Source organism: Myodes glareolus, chromosome 10 (genome assembly GCF_982192425.1).
Source record: "Myodes glareolus chromosome 10, mMyoGla1.1, whole genome shotgun sequence".
Lineage (NCBI taxonomy): Eukaryota > Metazoa > Chordata > Mammalia > Rodentia > Cricetidae > Myodes > Myodes glareolus.
Genome location: NC_142035.1, coordinates 38,002,997 through 38,021,528, shown reverse-complemented (window position 1 = coordinate 38,021,528; position 18,532 = coordinate 38,002,997). Strand labels below are relative to the sequence as shown.

The 18,532-nt window shown below is 37.5% G+C and overlaps 1 protein-coding gene and 1 pseudogene across 8 annotated transcripts in view; one reads left to right on the top strand and one right to left on the bottom strand.

Moving 5' to 3' along the window:
• The window catches only part of Macrod2 (mono-ADP ribosylhydrolase 2), a 1,889,233-nt gene that overhangs the window by 24,836 nt on the left and 1,845,865 nt on the right, over positions 1 to 18,532 (top strand). The window lies entirely within an intron of this gene.
• Positions 590 to 1,936, bottom strand: LOC125413791 (PRAME family member 8 pseudogene; annotated as a pseudogene).

The window sequence follows — 18,532 nt, the reverse complement described above, 5'->3', positions numbered from 1 at the left end:
GCACCTGGCATCACCATCTGCCAGTTCTTTTCATTCATCTTGGTAAAGTTGTTCAAAATCTGTACTGCTCTCTGGACAGAACCGTGGCTTTCTTAGATGGGTGGGATTGATGGCAGACAAATTCTCTAGGGCTAGAACTGGAAATGAAAGTGGCACCTGCTGGTGGCTACTTAGGCCTGCAAAGCTACAGCAGTCATGGTGTATTCCACTCACCCTGTAACATCAAGGAGAGAAGAATACACTGGCCATTTCTTTAGTCCACATCATAGTCAACACTCACAAGTATTTCTTCATCTGGATTTTAGAAACTTCACCTCTTCTTTCTAAATGCACATGTCTTGAAGGTCCCATCAATTTCCAGGTCAACATTTCTCTCACTAAGGTTGCCTTTGCTACCTGATCCATCCCTTCCCCGCCCCGCCCCCCAACACACTGAGACCACAGATTCTGTGTTCTTTTCAGGATTCACCTATACTATAAGGAGTTTGCTTCTAAGAGCTAGAAGGAATCATTTGGTACACAAGTACCCAGCTGGATAGAACCATAGCCTTGTTGCAGCTTGGGTTCTAACTCACGTAGCCTGGTGGGCTCAAGGTGGACAGAATATGATGCTGAACCACACTGTCTTGGTGTGTTTCAGGGGCTCCATTGTCCTCAGCTCCTAATGAAGCTGTTTGAGCCTTTTGTGGTGGGAAGCACCCTGAGCACCATAAATCTCCCAGGGGGTAGAGTACATCTCCAGGCTTAAACAGCTCAGCCTGGTGGTGTGGCAGAGCATGTGTTCCAGAACAGCCACAGAGATGGGATTCCTTAAGTAGTTGAACGTGGTGAGCTGGGAGCAGCTGCTCAGGGAGTTCATAATCCTACAGTTCTCCAAGTCCAGGGTCTTCAGGGTAGCTTCGACTGTCTCTAGCAGGACTCAAAGGGGCTCAGGACTTATGTTGGTCAGTATGACATCACTTCAGTCCAGTTGTTAGAGCTAACGGATGCCTGGACCTAATGAGGTCAGGGACTTAAAGTCTGATTCTGAAAGTTCACAGTCAGCGATAGACACGAGTCTCCTAGGGGACCTTCACGCACTTGAGCAATTGGTCCATCTGACCTTCAAGGAAGGAGACCAAGTCCAGGGAGAGCTAACAGAGGCACTCCACATTGAGAAACTGAGAGGTAAATTGGTTGATCAGCTTCCCCTTCTTGGGGGTAAATGGGGACAGGTATACAGATATGAGAGAGAAGGAACTTGTGAAGATTTATCATTTGTCTCATGTAAGGAGCAAAGCTGGCCAGGGTGGACAGTTTCCAGATGCAACATACTTCCATTTTCTCCATATAGTCCAGGTCCAGAATTTCCAGAACCTTCATGATGTTCTAGACAGCTGTCATGGAGATCTTCAGCTTCTTACAGCCCAGCAAACCTTTCCTCCCTTCCAGCTACAGTAAGAGGTAGAAAACGCATGCATCTAGGGCTCTTGGCTTGAGGCACATGTCTATAAATACCTTCAATGACTCCTTGGACCTCTGTCTTGAGTTTTCTTTTTACACGTGACCTCAGGAGAGCCAGCAGCTGCCTGATCTCTAGCACATATGTTCCAGAAGTCCCTTGTACAAAGCACACAAATCCTGAACTCTCAGTTTGCGACTCCTAGGGTGAACCTTCTGGTCAAGCAAGTGTATCAGTCCCATCCAGTATGTTTCATAAGGTCTCTAGGTAGGCTGCCTTCATCTTCATCAGACCCCTGAGTGGGAGACAGGGGAAAGGCCAGATCTGCACCATCGCCTTCAGGATCATAGACCATTTGTGGCTGAAGACCTCTTTGAAGAGTGGTGGGAAGAGCTCCATGGGCAGCTCCTGCAGACCAGTGGTCGCTAAGGACTCGTCCCTCAGCACGCTCCACATCGCCAGCTGCAGGAGTGTGGGTGTGGCCTGGAAGCTCATCAGGGATCTGCAGGGAGATGATCCAGAGGGTTCCTAAGCTCTCTGATGGAGCCACCAGAATATGTAACCAGGATACTCTAGCTAATGGTACCACCCATCAACGAGCAAAGGCAGGAACTGGGTCTTCAGCTTACGATGTATGCAGAGAGCCAGTGATCCACAACAGAGTCTCTGTGCTGAACTCCAGAGGCCAGGGTTCTCCTACTGAAACATAAAAAATGCCATTGTACTGTACTTCCTGACCAGCAATAGGATCTTAACCATCTTTTTCTGCTGGGAAAACTAGAGAATGTCAGTAGTCTGTGTTGTTTGAAGGGTCTTTCCCTATTAGTAACTTATAGGCAAGTAGTCCACATCAAGCACTGAGAATTTTACTTAATCCATTTTCCATTCTTTCATGTTAACTATGTTCAAATTCCTTTTTAAAAAGAAATTATATTTTAACTTACAAAGTGGTGGGTTTTCTAAGTTTTAAAAATACACACATACACACTTAGTTTTGGTAACTCACTCCCAAAGCCTTTTCTGTCTTCCCACCCCATCCCTGACAAACTTGTAGCCCACAGTGTTGCTCTACTCTCTTTTGATAATGCATGATCTGCTATTTCCTCACCCTTCTAAAGCCTCTTCTTCCTCAGAAAGAGTGATTTGTATTCATTTTATACTAAAATTTGACAAATTGATCTCAAATTTTGGAAATTAATATAAGGGTATGGAAAGAATCTTATAAATTGATTTGTATGAAAACATGAAATGTGGGGATACTGTTATACAATGAGATGTGGAGATATGAATGAAGAACTAAAACAGGAAAAACTGGCAAAAATCAGATTAAACAAGTAGACTTTCATAAATTAATTTAAGAAAAATTAGTTTAAGAAGTACCCCAAATTATTCCATAGTTAAGACCTTAATGTATCTATCTAAGCTATTACAGTTATTAGCTTGTGTCTGATTCAGCCTGGTAAAACCTGAACTCTGCATCTTTCTCAGCCTGAGGACCTTTGCCATTGTCTGGAGAAATGTATCCAGTTGTTTGACGACTTGTGCTACTCTATGACAGCTGTATCATTTCCTCTATATTGTTACGTTTGTTTCTTTTTAAATGTCTTGGAGCTTCTATTTGTGTCACTCTTATGGTAAACATTTATTGGGGTTATAATAGCAGTCTCACTTATACACTAAAGCTCACCCAATCCGTAGGCTTCTCCAAAGAAACTAAAAGAAAAAGCAGATCAAATTGACCCTTGCCTGCCTTTCTCCCCCTCGAAATTTATCTTCTATAAAGGACTCATTCGTGGACTTTTTATGACAGAGAAAGGTCTTTGAAAACACATAGCTTTGCCTTCATCTTACTATGGTATCTTCTAGCAAGTTTGGAAAATGACCCTGCCTTAAAGCCATCCTGAGCACTTCATGTTTATGGTTTTTAACCTGGGACACAGTGTGGCTTTTGCTATAGTCACCTCTCCAACATCGCCTCTCCCCACGGGCCTTTTTTTGTATAGGATTATTCAAAACACTTTTATATTTATTTTAATTGTATGTTTACTTTTCTTCTATTAGACCGAAAACTTATCAGTGGTATATACTGCCTTATTTTTTCTTCTCTATGTTTAGTATTATATCTAATAATTGGTATGAATTGATATTTGTGGAAATAATTCTTGTAGCTCTTAAGTGATGGGAAGATAAGAAATTGCATTGTGAAAAAATATTTCCTGCTTTGGATTCCTGAATAGTCATTTAAATTGGCCTTTATGAGCACAGTGTTTCACAGTTAGTAAATACTTAGTAAATGATGAATTAGTTGATCAATTTGAAATAAAAATTGGCTATAAATATGATGGTGTTTACAGTTTTTAATGTTCTGTTTTCATTGCTGGTTATTATAAGACAATTCTGCAGTGCATATTTTCAATTCTTTTTCTTTTTCTCTTTCTTTCTTTCCTTCCTTCCTTCCTTCCTTCTTCCTTCCTTCCTTCCCTCCTGTCAGTTTTTTTTATAACTTTTGTTTGTTTGTAAGCATGGGTAGGTCAGAAGACAACTTGCAAGAGTCATGTGGTTCCTGGGACAGAACTTGGGTGACCAAATTTGGCAGCAACTGCCTTTACTCACTGAGCATCTTGCAGGCTCAGTTGTTTGCTTTTAAAACTAACTTTGAGTGGAGTTTCTTTTTCTTTTCCTCAGTAAACATCCAACTTGGTTCTCTTTTCTTAGCCAATACAAAGGTGGTATTTCCTGTCTGTGAAATGACTTGCTTTATAGAAGCCATTGCAGCTGAGGAGATGTAGAAAAGACAAGGTAGTCACTTTAAGAGAGCAAGAGATTGTCCTTCCTGTGAATAGAAGATATTGCTGTTGGAACACTAGTGAAAATTGGAATTGCCCACTTTACTGAATTGCCAATTAAATGTAATATTTAATTAGTATCCCCTTTTCTAGGCTGAAAAGTAGATGCCATTTAGATTTAATTGGTGTCTGCTTGAAAAGTTATTAATTGGTAGTTTTAGATATTTTCATGTTGTCTCTGTGTGATACTAATTTGTAGTGTGATTTATCCAAGATTCACTTAATCTTTCATTAAATAAGTACTGTAGTTCAGTGGTAGAAGACTTTCTCAGCCCAGGAGCTCTTAGGCTCATATATAATGCTGCAAAGGAAATGGCAACAAGCCAAGCGAGTAGATAGAGTATTGTGCAAATAATGTTTTATCAAAGCTGTTAAGATAAGCAGAAACACCTTCACAGACACTGAAATGTTTTACTCTGACAGTCATATCTTACCCTGAAGTCAGGATAAAGGATGTAGTAAAATTGTATTAACTACAAATCTGCTTTTCAACAACAACAACTTGTTAAACTCCTAATGTTCACCTTTTCATCACTTTGCAGGTAGAAAGTTTGACTGTCGTTGAGAGAACGAATTCATCTTTAAATACTGTTCTTTCTACTTTTTATCCGCAGAGATTAGTTTCCAGATTACTCACTGGTTATTGCACAGCTCTTTCTCTGTCAGAAGGGTTCACTTACAGTTCTGAAGACTTGAACCTCTCATTCCCATCCCACCCCCACAAGTTCACACAACATCAGGCACTTCAGCTACCCAAGATAGCAGCCCTCCTACCTTGAGACTGTACAAAAACGTCTTGTCAGATGGCTTACTTTGTATGATGAATTTTCATTTTCCAGAAATAGCTCAAGGTGAATATTCCATTTGATAGTGCTTTCTAGTTGAACTATTAAGTGTTCTTTAAATAAAATTGCCAGTCATCACCAGCTTTTTCTTTGAAATAGGATCTTTAAGTTTAGCATTCACATGTTTATTTATGCTAATTTGTATTTGTACTGTAAAGGCATAAAAGTGTGTCTTTTTATTACTTCCATGTTGAAATAGACCTCCCATAAATAGAAAACTGCAGTTTATTCTCTCAGGGCTGTTGCTGGTTTCCCCATCCCTGAAATCACCACCTAACCACTGTAACTGCACATTTTGGGAGGCAGACAGATCTTTACTTTCTGGAGCTTACCGGCTCTAGAAGCAATTTCATTTTAGCTGTCACAACACCTTGGCCTGTCTCTGGAATGAATACCTCCCTATGAAATATTCAGCATGTTATTGGCAGTGGTCTGGTACTGGTTCCTGAGACTATATGTTCAAGTTCTACTTTCCAGAACCTGTGGTGACCCAACTTAGCATAAGGACTTTTGTCTGTTTTTAAGATTAATAGCACTGAGACAGGAGGGCATGTGGGTTGCCTGGTTGACCTAAGTCACTGACCAGTGTCGTGGTGAGAAACAAGAGAAGAGCCAGGAGCAGGACAGAAATGAGGTACCATGACCACAAGCCAAGAGACATTTGGAACCATCAAAAGGTGAGAGGTGGGAAGGATCCTCCCCAGAGCCTCTGAGGGAAGTGAAGCCTTTCTGCATATTGGGAAAAGTTGTTTCCTAGGTTGTGACTCTTACTAGTAGGTAAAGTTCATTGAGTTTAGGAAAAGAAGGTAGTGTTCTTTGAGCCTGCAGGGTCATAAGAAAAGTGCCCAACTGTTTCAGATAACTTAAGTTGTCATGTCTGTTGGGGACTTGTTAGGTAAGCTCCTATTAGTGTTTACTGAGAGCCTGCTCCTTGGTCAACTGCTTGCTAATGTAAGATGGGATCTCTTATGGAGGGTGTTTGTAGAGAGTGATTTCTGGCAGTGGTAAAAGCTTTCAAGGATGATTCTTAGAGATTACCAAGAAAACTTAGAGTAGATATGGAAGGGTGAAAAATTCTAAGAGTAGTCAGTTAAGGGTTTGGGTAGATGTGGACATCCCTACACTGTGGAGCAAACGGGTTACCAAGTGCACATTGTTATAGTAACAGCCCAGAGAAGACTGCAGGGCGGAAGATGCGCCTGCAAAAACTGCGTGGGTTGTTTACTATAAGAAGTCTCTTGGCCTTGGGTGGCCCCTTATCTTTGAGATAAAAGGGGTCCCCTGAAGTGATTAGATTTGACATTTGTAATTGAAAGGGAACATTATAGTAAGATTTGAGGAAGAACTGAAGGAACAGAATTTTAAGATTTAAACCCAAGAAGCCCAATGAAGGAGTCACCCTCAGTTTCCTTAGGAGATCTAGCTGGTGAGATGGACATGGGAGGGGGCAGTGCTCTGACGCTCGGAGGGAGGTTGGTTCTGTAGAGAAAAGACATGAAGCATGTTTCTCTCACCCCAAGGAATTCACACTTGAAAATTTGGATATCTGTGTCTTATTAACAGCACCACTTATTTTGGAGACTGCTCAAAGTACGGCAGCTGCACTAGTACCAGAAAGAAAAAGAAAATGAGCCAGCATTTCTGTGAGGTAGACTGGGCATTGCCTACTGATAACAAGGAGGGTTAGGAGTAATCAAACCCTTTTGAGGAAAAGTGAGAAGTTAGGTTTAGCCATGGTAGATTGAGATGTTTATAGAATTATGTAAAAATTGTAGCCAGCTAATGAGCAGGTTTAAAAGTTGTATAGAGATTGAGATTCAGAAAACCCTCTATGAAGTGAGTTTAAATGTCATAGAACTAAAGATTGACTGTAAGGAGCACTAAGCTTTGACAAGGGCTGTTGAAAAGGGACTGTAAGGAACTGTTGACAGCAGAAGAAATCAGTGCCTTGGGTCAATAGATTGGTGTTTGACCAATGAGTATTTACCTTCCTTAAATGCCATTGAGATGTTTTTTGAAGAATAGTCCTAATGTGGCTGTGGTAAGTTTGTTAAGAGTTTTAAAGAAGCCAGAAAATGGAGTTGTGACAGTTCACGCAATGATGTTCTTTGACAAGAAACTATTCCTGCCTTATTCATTAAAGGTGTTTCTCAATTCTCAGTGTTCTGACTGAAAAATCTATTTATAGGCACATGTTATAGTCCTATATTGGATACAATAATTTTATTACTGTTATATATGTAAATTATAAAAATATATTTTTATGAAATATAAATATTTATGAAATAAATATTTGATTATTTCAAATGGCAAGATATATATGTATATATATATCCCTTTGATATATATATCAAAGCCACTATGGAAAACATTATTTTATGTTTATACACTTTCTCTTTTAATCTTACAGTGTCTGCTTTATGAAATTTCAAATATCTATACATTGTAGGTTAAAAACAAAACATGGACATTGCTTTTCTTGCCTAATAATGAAATCGTGGTTTTAAATTTGCTCTAAAGTTATTCAATACAGGAACACATTTTGTTTTACTACCTAAACAAAACAAAACAAAACAAAATAACAAAAAAAGAGCATAAACGGTGGAGAGAGTTGTAGTTTTTGTGGCACCTCCTCCTTAAGCAATGTTTTTATAATCTTTGCAATGCTGCCCTCTAGTGATAGCTTTCCAACATGCATAATTTCTGAGAAGCGGGCCCTGTCTCTGGATTTCACTAGTCTTAGCCTGTGTTTTTCCCTTTTCACTGAGCAGTTTTGTTCTCTACGCTATGGTTTTTATTATTTAATGACATTAGGGTAATGTCATGAGCTTTGGAGCAAAATCCAAAATTAATCATGAATTGTCATGCTTTTTTATATTAACTTGTGTATTCCTTAATAATCATCAGCTTTATTGTTTAAAAATTTACTTATTGAATGTAGAATTTTTATAACATTAGTCTCCTCTATAGATGAATAAATTCTCTTTATCATTGTCAATTTATGTTTTAGAATTTTTCCTTTCTGATATTTAATTAAATTGGAAATATGTATATATTTGTTTTTTAGGCCCTAATTTGTTATGGACTGTATTTTTGTACTCTCTAACTGAATAAATTATTTTTTTCTAGGCTTTTCTAATAATTTAGTTTTCCACTTTCTCCCCCTCTCTGTATGTGCATCTCTGTTTCTTTTTGTGTGTGTGTAATTTTACTGTTTGCTTTCTAGTGCAACTTTGACTAAATGCCATTATATCTCTATCTATTCATCCGTCCATTCGTTGTCTATCTATCTATCTATCTGTCTGTCTGTCTGTCTATCTGTCTATCTGTCTATCTATCTATCTAAAGTTTGTCACTATTTGGCTTTCGATATTATAGGTGTGAAATTTCTGTAATTTCCTTCATCTAAAAGCTACTTCAGGGCCAGGGATATGACTTGGTTGGTAAAGTGCTTGAAGCACAAACATGAAGACCTGAGTTTGACTCCTAAGCACCTATATAAAAGCAGGGCATGGTGACATGCGTCTGTAACCCAAACCAAATGGATCTCCAGTGTTGCCTGGCTAGTCAGTGAGTTTAGAGTTCTCCGAGAGACTTTATCTCAAGAAATAAGGTTGAGTTATAGAAGAGCAGCATTTAATGTTGACTTCTGGCCTCTGTGCACACACACATATAATACATAGCATATATCACAACAAGAAAACAAACTCTTTGAAATGACTTAAGGTATTTTAAATTTTTGAGATGTGTGTGTTTAAAATGTTGCTAGAAAAATAAAGCTTGTGTGCTTTCCTCCCCAAGAGTTTATTTTTCTTTAGATGAATTTAAAGCGGTGCTTAAAATGTTTCCCAGCCATTGGGGATCAGAGTGCTCTCTCTGTGGGTTATGTGTGTATTCCTCAGACATGCTCATTTCTGACTGCTTCAGTCATTGTATATTTATGAGAATATTAAAGTTATGCATTATGGTTGTCTGCTTATCATTTTCTCAGTTCCTAACATGTTTTAGTTATACATTTTTGATTCTTAAAAAGTCCATTATTAATACCTTCATAGTGGGTTTTACTGTTCACTAAATAACAGTATCCTTTTCAATAAATCTTGCAGGTTATTTGACTAGCCAAATGGGCAGGGGCAGGGAACTTGACCCTGTTTCCCACTGTGCATAATTATTGAAATTTATAAGTGAAAAGAAAACTAATGAAGCCTCAAGATACCTTCCTTGTCTTCAAGTAGACTAACATTTCTTTCCTTTTTAAAGCATGGAGAATGCGTTACTGTCTGTAGAGAGGAGAGCACCGGAGTTCCTTCCAGCACTTACCCTGGAGAAAGGAAGCATAGAAAGTCTTTCTTTTGAAAAAAAATTGTCTTTTTTATTTTCTTCTATTGTTTTATGATTTTTCTTTATGTCTCTTAGTCATGCATATATTTCTTGTTATTGCTTTTCAGAATTATATAACTTTTTCTGTATTTTTGACCATTTCATACACACATATAACTTATTGTGATTATATTCAACTTCCCTTACTACTTTCTGTCATCTTCCTTCCCCTCTTGATCCCTTCTTCTCACCTATTCCCCATTAGAGAAAATTACCCCCTCTTTCCTAACACCTGTTAACAGTCGTTAGCTCTTCAGGATGGGGTGGAACCTCATGGTCCCCTCCTCAGGCCTTGACGGAAAGTTGGAGGACCCAGTCCTGTGTAAATATCCGTCTGGATGGCAGCATTTCAAAGCAGTCTTTGCCATCATCTGGCTTATAATGTTTTTCTCCCCTTTCTTTTGTGACGTTCCTTGGCACTGGAGTAGAAGAGTGGTGATGCTCTCCTATTTAAAGTTGAGCACTTATCGGTCTCTTATTTTCCCTGTTTTCACAGGTAGGAGTCTCTCCATTAGCCACTACCTCTGCAGGAATGAGATTCTCTGCCCCTTCCTGAGAGCTGCTCTAGTCTGTGGACATAAACATAAATATGTAGAAGGTAGTTTGATATGCCCATTTAGGGAAACAAAAATGTGTTCTGCTTTGACCTATTCCCTCCCCTACCATATGCTTTTGTCAGGGTTTATACTATCAGGCATGTGCTATATCCCTTCAGTCAGAATGGCTATTTTAGAAATAACAGATTCTTGTGAGGTTGTGTGGAAAGGGGAACTCATATTCAGTGTTGGTAGGAGTGTAGGATGGTACAGGCACTGTGGAATTCTGTATGGTGGTTTGTCATAAACTAAATACAGAATTTACGTATGATCCAACTAACACTTCTGGATACATACTTAAAGTACTTTATGACCTATGACAAATAGACCAGCACATCCATGATCAACAGGGGTCTGGGCAGTAGCTAGGAAATGAAGCCAGCCTAGATATCTACCATGTGAAGAATGATACTGAAAATGAGAGGCATATGCATAATTCAATTATAGTCAGCCTTAAAGAAATGAAACTATGAATTTTTCAGGAAAATGAATGCAACTGGAAAATACTGTACTAATTGAAGTAAATGAGTCATGGAAAGACACAGTTCTTCCTCATATGTGGATTCCAGCTTTGGCTATCAAGTTCTGTATTTAAATTTGAGTTAGTATCTATAGGGGCCAGGAAGCAAGAAAGGGGAGGTGAGCAATAATGAGGAAGATATAATAAAACACAGAGGACATGGAACTGTGTGCATTGGGGTTAGATGGAGAATACTAGATGTTAAAAGCTTATACAGGGATCAAAGGGTCCAGGTAACTGGAGTTGGAAGAGGGTTAACAAAAATAAGGATTAGTGATAAAGTCATATGTAAACCTGCTACTTTATAAACTAAAAAAAAAATCTTAAAATTATGCAACAAAAGGAGCTTGCCGCAGAAATTCTCCTTATGGTTAGATAATTCTGATTCCAGAAGTCATAGGTTATTAAACAAGAACCTCAGTGCCAGGTGTTGTATATCTCTCCCTGAGTTACTGGCCAGAGAGGTCACAGACAAGGACAGATGCTATTGCCCTTACTCTTGGTTGCCCAGCAGAACCAGATAATTTGGAAAGACCTATTATTCAAGACACTGTACATTTAGATTACAGGGCACTGAGAAATCAAGGTGGAACTACACTGGAGGCTTCCTCCCTATTGGCTAGCTTTCGTAGTGCCAGAAGGTGCTCTACAGGTAGCTGGGAGAGACAGCTTACCAAGGTCTAGTTGTAGACCATGTGTGATATAATACCTACTTTCTAGGCAAGATATGCCCACCTGTGTAATAATGGCAAGGCTGCTTTTGTGATTGGGTTTAAAGCTCATTCTACAGAAGGAAAAAACATATGGTGGCTTAAGTCTGGTTAAAAATACTTCCTAAACAGCTTGGAAAACCAAACCAAACCAAGTCTTCAGTAGCATAAAGGAAAGGATTTATTACCTTTGAACACTGACAGAAGGTTTACTAGAAGAACACACTGAAGAGTACTTGCAGTGCATGTGCTTGACGAATAACTTTTGACTGTATTCATCAATCTGAGAAAGACAGAAAACCCAGCCACAAATGGGAAAGGGAATTGAACAGTTTAATAAAAGAGGAGACTTAACTGGTATGGTGGCTACTTTTCATGGCCAGCTGGAGTGGAGTTAGACACCTAGAGCTATGGCTTTGAGGTTTAGTTATGGAGGGAAGACTCACCCTGAAAGAGAGTGGCACCAGTCCAAGGGCGGGATCTCTGGTTCATTAGAAAGGAACAGAACAGAGACCCAGCTTAACACCAGCATTCTTCCTTATGGACTTCCTGACTGTGGGTACACATGTGCTTCTGCTGCCATGACTTCCTACCATAATGGACTGTACCCTGAAAGCAGTATGCAAAGGAAACCATTTCTAAGTTGTTTCTTGCTGGGTGTTTGATGACAGCATTGAGAAAAGAAATATAAGTGGCTAATAAAAGTGCTAAAAATTACTAGTCAGAGGGGTAATTCTGATTAAAACCATACTAAGATAACCTTACATCATTAACTGGAACTGTTGAAAATAAAAAGGTAGAAAATATTACATGCTAGTAAAATATGAAGGCCAATGAAACATCTGTGCTGCCACTGGGAGCATAAATTGGGAAAATCATTTCTGAAAATTATCCAGCAGTATCTTCATAAAGTTTATGTTTATGTAGTACATATGTCCAACAATTTCAGTAGGAATTAAAAGATAACCAATAAACAAGAAATAAGTCACTTTCATAGTTTTTATTAAGAAAAACCTGAAGATAAAAATGTTCATTGGTAGTAAAATGGATAGATTGCTTGTTCAAGTCAGTATTGTACAGGAATGAGAATAGCAGTAAAAAACAAATTATAGCTGTATGTAGCAGCAAAGAAATTATGCAAACATTCTGTTGATCAAAGTAAGCCAACAAAGAAGAGCATATTGTATATTATGTGGATATGAAACTCAAAAGCAGGAAAATCTAGAATGAGACCTCAGGACAATGGTTCCTTTTGTGGGGAAGGAAGTGGTCTTGGAGTCTTTTATGTTTAGTGATCTATTTCTTAACACAATGAGTGGTTGCATTGGGACACTGACTTTGGGTTCGCTCAGTGAATTATTCATGGCCTCTTGACTCTTCTAGACCCTGCTGTATGTATATTATGATTCTGTAAAAAGCTCATAGAAAACAAAATGCTTCTTCAGTGAGAAGGCAATCAATTAAAATAACAATTGAAATTCAATACAATGTCACTTGTATTTTATCTCCTATGAAAAGGTGCCAAAGTGCCAACAAATAAAGTCCCTCACCAGCCTCACACCCAGTCCCACCTCTTTGTCCTGTTGAAGTGCACAGTATTCCACAAACAGCTCCTGTGCACACTCAGTAAATGGAAACCGCACAAGCTGTGTGCTTTCTTTCCCCATGAACTGCCATTTTAAATTTTTCGTTTGTTGGTGTAATATCTATAACTTCTTTAAAATACTTTACTGCTTTCTTTATGGGGTATCTGGCTCATTTTGTATAATTTAACACTTAAGTTTTTAATGTTTTCTATTGTATGCAGAATGCATTCTTTTTTATGTATATGTATCCTAGTCTTACTTTATTTGAAATTTATTATGTATATATGTTCATGATATGTATGTGTGGGGGTGCACATGCCATAGTGCATGTGTGATGGTCAAAGGACAATTTTGTGGGCTCCCTGTAAATCAGGTTGCCAGACTTCTGAGGCAAACACTTTTACTTGCTAAGCTGACTCACTGGTCCTACAGATCACACACTTTATTTTCAATTTTACTGAAAATTATTTTTGAAAATTTCCACCTTTTTATTGATGGTGTTTATGATTCAGAATAAACTTTAATTTACTGTTAACTTTTGCATTTTACTTAATCTCAAGAGTTAATCATGGTTGAATTAGCTGGGGGAAGGAGATAGTTGTAGACTTATCCTCAGTTTTGTCGCCTTGCTCACCTTCATTAATTTACTTACTTGAAACTTTTTTATTTACTGAATAAAAGCAACACAGAATAAAACAAAAACCAAAGAACCTCTGTCTCTGCAAGCTTTGGGGAAGGTGACTGATAAATAGTATATTTTTCTCTTTTGAAGAATAATTGGAAGAGAATAAATCAGATGAAGTGATGGAAAATGGCGAAAAGCAGGTGGGATTGAGACTGTCTTAGAAACAGAGAAACATTCTCTGTCTTATGTCAGAGAAACATTTTGAAGCAGTGCTATTTACTCTGAAAGCTGAAGATTAGGAAGCAATGTAGAATAAAGAATACTCCGGGCTTGAGGGTAGCCAATGTCTTGGTGAGGTAATGGATGTCTTCATATGCATTTGCACATCTGCGTGTGCTTGTGTGGAGGTGAGAGGTCTTCCTAAGTCACTACACCTTTTTGAGACATGGTCTCTCACTGAACTTAGAGCATACAGATTTGATGCAACTGACTGGCCAGTGAGCCCAGTATTCCTCCTGTCCCTGACCCCCAGTGTTATGGTTCTAGGAACTACCTGCTATGTTCAACATTGTGCATAGATGTTGAGGGTCTGAACTTGGTTCTTATGCTTGAGCATCAAGCACTTTGCTCACTGAGGCATCCAGTCCCAAGTTTTCCATCTTTAAAAAACAGTGGTTAATTAATGTTTACTCAATTTTCCTTCCTTCTTTTCTTTCTTTTTCTTTTCTTGTACTTGGGTTTGAATATAAAGCCTTATACACGCTAGGCAAGTACTCTGGACTGAGATATATTCCTAGACATTTACTTAGTTTTTATTTTGGTATGGCAATCTCACTAAGTTGCTCTGGCCTTTGATTCATTTTCATCCTGCCTAACCTCTTCAGTCGTTGGTATTTTTATGTGTCTGCGCTGCTAGTTTGCTGGGTTTTGTCAATATGTGAAATATTTGAAATGTAGTCATGAACAAACACGTAATGTTTTTGTTGACATAATACTTACATTTTACTTAGAACAGGGAAGCAGAAGGACAATTCTTCCAGACCTTGTTAGTGCTATGAGGAAAGTAAAATGGATACAGCCATAGACTGAGGAGATGACACTATAGGTAGGACAGAAGTAGAATGCTTTCTAAGTTCTGACATTGAACCACTTGGAATTTGATAGTAGATACTCAATGAAATTCATAAGAGAACCTAGGGCCGGGTTTCATATCGGTTGTGACAAAGAGGTAGAAACCTGTGTAGGATCGTGTAGAGTTTTATATGGTATAGTAAGCTTAGGCATTTTCCTTTTCCCCCAGAGCAGTGAAAAACTGTATTATGGCATATGAATCGTTTGCTTAAATCAAAAGTCCAGTTAGGCCAGAGCATAAAACAGAATGGAGGTTATTGTTATGAAACAGCTCAGTGTGGATTTGGTACTTTGCTCTTTCCCACAATGTTGTCTTTAATACATCCTAATATGGTGTTATTAGTATTTATAGTTTCCATCTCCCAATATCTACCTGTCCAAGTTTCTGACCGTGGAAAGAGGAGAAAATGGTTAGCATTTTTCTTCCAATCAGAACAGGAAAGGGCAGATGTCTTCGGTGGAATAAGGACCATTTCATTCTTTTTCTTAGTTTGATGAGCATAATGCTGAATATTAAATAAAAGCCTTTCTTTTTAAAATGAATTGATATTTTTAAAAGACAGCTGAGTGTCAGTGAAGTCAAAAAGTCAAGAAAACATTTAAGAGTACACAGAGGATATAGATGGGATTTCTGGTCTTAGAAGTCTCTTAAGATGCACAGGACAGTTTGAGATGGATTAGAGGATGGGGAGCATGTGTTTATACATATACTCACAAGTAAACCAGTGTTTGTGTTAGTGCTTTTAGTGCCTACTACCAATCGGTTCATATCATGGCATCTGCCCTCAGGTTATTGTGACATGTTTATGGGTTGACTTTTTTTTTTGAAAGGAACATTTTAGTACATGTATGCAGGTAATATTCATTGAGCTTTTGTATATCTTGGTTAGTTAAATTAATTTGGTATGACCTTTGTTTCATTGATTCTAATATTTGAATTTGTTGACAGATTTAAAAAATATTCAATGTTTATGTCCTTACTTAGATATCTGATACCTTAGTAATATAACCATGAAAACACTGTCACGTATAATCTTATGCACTGACTAAAGTACAGAGAAATTATGTATTTCTCCTGCTTTTGTCACCTTAAAGCTATCACACTGTTCATTTTATTATATCAGAGAACATACATATCCTTATGCAGAAAGGATACTTTGCTAACTATGCTGGGTTTTCCTTTAAGATGTATTTTTTTGTGGATACATTGTTGGTTATATTGGTTAGGGTATGTCACTGATATAAAGTCTGTTGCTAAAGAGTCATACAATTCAGTTTGCTCCTAGTTATTTGAGATATATGTATTTGTTAATGTTTATTTTAAAAATCGTATATAAATATATGCAATGGTTTCAAAACAGCTAAGCAACTTTATAAAACAAAAATTGAAACACCTAAAATGGGGTGTTAATTTTTTCTAGTACTTTGTGGTGATTGAGAAATGCTTATGATTTTACATATAATTTCTTTAAGTCTTATATTAATCACCTGCAAATCATTGAAGGAAAAGTCTGAGAGCTTGTTGGCTTAGAGATTTAGAAAGATGAATATCCAGATTCTCTAGGAAATTTGCTTATTTCTCTGAAATATCCTAAAATTGGGATCTTATAATATTCCTTAATGCCTGAAGTTGTACTTATCGCCCCTAATGTGATTCCTCTAATAATGCTGCTATCTACGCATAGTTGTACAGTCCAGCCTCAGCAGCATCTTGAGCCCTGCTGACCCGCATTTCCTCCTTTATTTGTGACAATGTAGAGAACTTCAGGAAGATACTTTGAGTCAGCAGGTTAACAGTTTTAACTTTGTGTGGACCTTTTTGTCTGTTTGAGACAAGATCTTACTGCATAACCCTAGCTTGGCTTGCCTGGGTCTCCCTAGGTAGATCCTGCTGGCCATGAACTTGCAACCACCTTCTTGAGTTCTGAGATTGTGGCCATATACCACCAAGCCCAGAAACTTTTATGTTTTGTGAATGAACATGCTGTACTGTTGGAGTTCTAACTTTACTTAAGATTATGTCAGTGATTTGAAATATAGGCTAGTAATTTAGAAGTGTGGTCCTTTCTAGTATGTTGAAAAATCATCTTCAAGTCTGCAAAATGAAAGATGCTTGAGCCCTCCTTGGAGGAATTTTGTCTGTTTCTTTGGAATTCAGTTGGTGAAACTATCTTAAAGGTTACAGAACAAAAGATAGAAACATTAGGTTTAGAGATTTGTGAAGCAGAAAATTAAAATACCATGTCTACACTGTTAACACTTCTATATAGGAACTTGGATTAGTTTGGTGTATGACTCTATTATTCACTAAAGTATTTTATGTGATTAATTTGAAAATTTCTTTCATATTGATCTGTTTATTTTGTTATTTACCTCCATGTTGCATTCAATTTTTCTTGACTTCTTCAGTAAATGAATATTTACCATGTGTCAGTAATTATGCTATGATCTGGAAGAAGTCAAGTATGGAGAAGACATTGATCTAGCCTGGAAGTTCTCCTCTCCAAGACTGAGGATCATTTGTAAAACAATAGCCTGCATAACACACAGAATGGAGAATTCCAAAATGCCCTTATTGGTTCCTATAAGAAATAGGAGTTTGCAACGACATGGAAATATTAGAGAACTGGTCTTATTAGGGCAGGATGATGTATAAATCATAAAAATAAGATTAATAAGACAGGCTAGAGCCTGGAAATTTTATCTGTTGATTTAATTAATTTTTGTTATAATTCAAGAAGAGGGGATGAATTTGAGATATTTTAACAGTAGAACTGGTAGGATTTTCATGCTCGGTTGGATATAAGCTAGGAGGATTAAATAGTCCAAAGTTGTAGGAATCAATGTGACTAATTAGAAAAGTTAAGGAAGGTACAGAATCTAATGAGCAGGCATATTCAGATAAACAATGAGTTTTCATCTGATGGCATCTTCAGGTCTTATCCTTTCTGTAGTCATCTCAGCTAATGATCACCTCCTCACTTCTTACTGTCTTAAGCCAGGCTTCTATATTTTCTCCTTTTACTCCTATTTAAATAAAGAAGTATGATTTTACAGTTTGCATTATTTCTAACATATGTAGGCTGCATATGACTTAATAATTCTAATTAGTTGAAACTTAAGAAACCATCAGTGATGCATTCAAGGATTTATTGTGAAAGCATTCCTATATTATTTTATGATAATAAGAAGAAATAATTAAATGGATCTCAAAACAGGAATCTATTTGACAAATTAAGATATCTGTTTGCTGGATGTGGTAAGGCTGGGCTCTTAGAATAAAAGGATTATAAGTGATCCTGGGTTTTTTTAAGAGAAGATTTGGTGTCAACTGGAAGTTTACTTTGTGTGGTCTATCAGGGACACAGATTTTTACACCTTACTTCTCTGTCATGTCATGCATCTAGGCTCAGCTGTAGACATGTTTATATTTTTGTCTTTTTTGAAATCCTTCTTTTGACGGTCAGTGGTGATGTTGTGATCGTTATATCCAGAAGAACATTTTCTGCCTTTATTCTTGACTGTAACATATGAAACTCTTAATCACTTTTTTTCTAGGTTGCATTTCCTTGTCTGAGTTGTTTACTGTGTATTTTTCATGTACTTTCCATTCATCATAGGTGTAAAGGTTGCCATTATCCAGCATTTTGGCTTTGGTCCATTTTCGTTTCAGTTCTACTCTTAATGGTCTCACCCATGCCATTACCATCTGCCATTTCCTAAACCGAAGCATCTAAGCCTGAATCTCTTTCTTTTGAGCAGATAATTCATATATATATATATATATATATATATATATATATATATATATATATAAACATTCTGTAGGAAACTTGGAGCTAACATAATCAA